Raw genomic sequence first — 3,376 nt, 5'->3', positions numbered from 1 at the left:
TTAATAATCTATGGTATTTTTTTTCTTTATATATAAAATACCTGTCAATATATTCGGTACTACTACTTCAGATGTATATTTAAATGGTTTAATAATATCTGAAGCTAATAATTTGTTCATTCGTAGAGATGGACAAAATAATGCAACTAGAAATATAAATATGAACTCTAATAAATTAATAAATGTAGCATAATGTAGATCCTACTAACTCACAAGATGCCGCTACAAAGAATTATGTTGATAATAAAGCACTTATTCTTAATTCATTAAGAATAATACCAAATTCAAGTTTAAGGTGCCTTGGATTAAAATACGAGATTATTCCACCAAATACAGGTGCTGATGCAACTGCAGTTTTTACACAATCTACTGGTCCTGGTATTCTTAGAAAACTATGGCTAGCATTAGACGGATTAGATACTGCTATCAATGATACAGGTAATATATTTCTTAGAATATATGCAGATCATGCACTTTGCATAGGAAATCTTTCTACTTCTACACGGAGTGATGGAGATAATAATATTGCTTTAGCTTGTGATTTGTTATTTGCGCCAGTTGGTGGACCATTTTATGTAAACTCTTTACAAGGTTGTAATGCATATACAGCTAGTGCACTAGTTACTTTACACTTGATATGCCATTTACTACTAGTCTAGTCATTCAATTATGCAATAAAACTAGTAAAAACGTTATATATTGGATACAACCCCATATTACAATGACAACATTAATACCTCAATCATTGTCATCTATTAAATTATACTCAGAAAAACATTTAGATATGCTCCCACAACTTATGGTAATGAATATATCTTGCTAGACACTACAGACAATGCTAAACAAGGTGTTTATCTTAAGTATACTAGATTGCATATTATTGGATTATCTGGAGCTTGGTGGGAATCTCGAGTACGCATGTATGATGCAAAAAATTATCCAACAAGTACTAAATATGCTATACAACCGTGGACAACCTATGATGGAAATGGTACTACAGTAGGATATCCTGGATTTGATTCAGATAGTAAATGTATATACGCATCATCTGGTTTAGAAGACTTTTATTTCTCTTCGTGGAACAGTAATAATATTAATTCATTTGGAAATGAATCTTCTGGACTATTGTATCTATCAATAGTAAATTTGAATCTACATCTACTATCTCATTTTACAGAAATTTTACTGAATCCATGCCTAGTGTTACTACTGGAAGAAGATTAGTAGTTACATTAAACTGAGGATGCACAAGTTGGGATGCACAAGTTGGACAATCTGGAAGTTTTAATGTATTAGGACATGTTTTCTTTTACGCTTAAGATAGATTTACGATTAGATTTCACCTTATAATTATAATTATATAATTATAATGAATACCATGTCATTCTAGTTGAAGAGATCTCATAGTATACTTGCTGAAATAGGATAGAGATGTATAATACTTTCTAAGCCAAAACGATGATTTTGACACAGAATACGGTTTTTATACTATAGAATATGGATATGTTTATAGCTGAAATTTGATATGAGATTATAGTTAGGGATATAGCTGAAAAAAAAATGAGCCAGAACGCCCTTTTTATACTATTAAGATCTTACTTTAAAAACCTTTAACCATTTTCCTCAAATGAAAAAGATGATTGTTTCTAATCCTTTAATTCAGTATGATGATTAAAAGATTGAATCATACAGGGAAAATTACAGAATTTACTAAAAAACTCTCAAAAAATGTTTATAGATGTGCGTGCACTTAAATCATCTTTCGGATTTATATTACATCCTTCTTTAATTGATATTATTAGTGATGGTTGTCCATTTCTATCCAACATGGTTGAAGAAGTATCTCAAAATTGAAACAGAACTATTAGATCTCCAAGAAGATCAAAATTTTGTGATACTGCATAAACACTAACTTTATTGGAATTTTGGAAGATAGTGCCTGAGGTTACGTATTTCTTACTAAAAAAAATTAGTATAAGATTTATTTCAATTTTTGGTTCAACATACACATGTAAATCTTTATTTCCCACTAAGAAATTTGTCAAATCAAAGTATCGTGCAAATCTCACCACTGAGCATTTGTCAGAGTTACTTAGAACAACGACAACAAGCTTGAAGCCAGATTTTAAGAGACTTGCAAGTATAGTTCAGAATCTTAGTGCCCGATTGGAAAATGTATAAGTGTTTGTAATTTTGTCAGATTTTTAATTATCTTGTTGAAATTAATTTTTCGAAATACTCAAGATAATTTGACATTTTAAACAAGCTTACATTTAAAGTAAAGTTTTTGTCTTTGAAATTTTTTTTTCAATTTTTACATAAAAACTAGTTGTTTTTATGTCTAAATTGAAAAATTTATTTCTTTTTATAAAAAACTTAATTTTCAATATTATGAAGTATTTTAAAACACTTATTATTTATCTAAGTTTTTTTGCAAAAAATCATTAAAAAAAGAATGCATAATAATTATCTTAACGAAACTTTTAATGAGGCTCTTCGGCACACGTAAGTATTTGAATGCGGCTCTCATTCTAAAAGGTCTGGCCATCCCTGGTGTAGGGTTTAAAACTTAAATGGTGCCGAAGTTTTGTTATATCTTTTTTGTTTATCAGTACTGGATCTCCAATACTTAAATTTGGACTTTTTGCGCGGTATTTTGAATCTTGGTATTTCTTTCCGTATAACTATGCATTTTCTTGTCTCTTCTTGGCTTGATCATTAATATTTGTATCAACCCTTGTCTGAAATGAGGGTATTATGAAACCTGTAAGGCAATTGAACATGAGTGTAGATGGTGGTTACAAAGTTGTACAATTAGGAGTGGTACGATAGGAGAATAGGAAGTTGTATAACTGTTTTTACCAGTCTCTTCGTTCAATATGTGCTGCTCGTATTGTTTTCATCAGTGGTTTCATCAATGATTCGGCTTGTGAGTTAGCTTGCGGCCAAAGCGGCGTGATTCGTTCATGTTCATTATTCAGTTTGTTAAAAAACATCTTTATTTTGAATGAAGTAAAAAGTGGTCCATTATCGCTGATAATTTATTTTTGTTTTCCATATACTGCGATCGTTTTCTGTAGAAAATCAATAAAAAGGTCAGCGGATGTATTATTCATTATATTAACAATCGGAAATTTTGATGTTTGGTCTATGAGAACTACCAAATAAAATCCATTAGGTAAAGAACCAAGGTAGTGAATGTTAAATGTCTCCCAAACGTCCGATAGTGTTGGTGGGATTAATAGTTCAGCTCGTGGATTTTGTTTACCAAGTGCTTGACAAATTGCACATTGTTTTATATATTGCTCCACTTTAGTGTCTATGCTTTGAAAGTAAAGTTTCTGCCTAAGTAAGGCTTTGGTTTTCTCGAGTACCA

Source organism: Hydra vulgaris, chromosome 01, assembly GCF_038396675.1.
Source record: "Hydra vulgaris chromosome 01, alternate assembly HydraT2T_AEP".
Lineage (NCBI taxonomy): Eukaryota > Metazoa > Cnidaria > Hydrozoa > Anthoathecata > Hydridae > Hydra > Hydra vulgaris.
Note: the sequence above shows the minus strand (reverse complement) of the source record.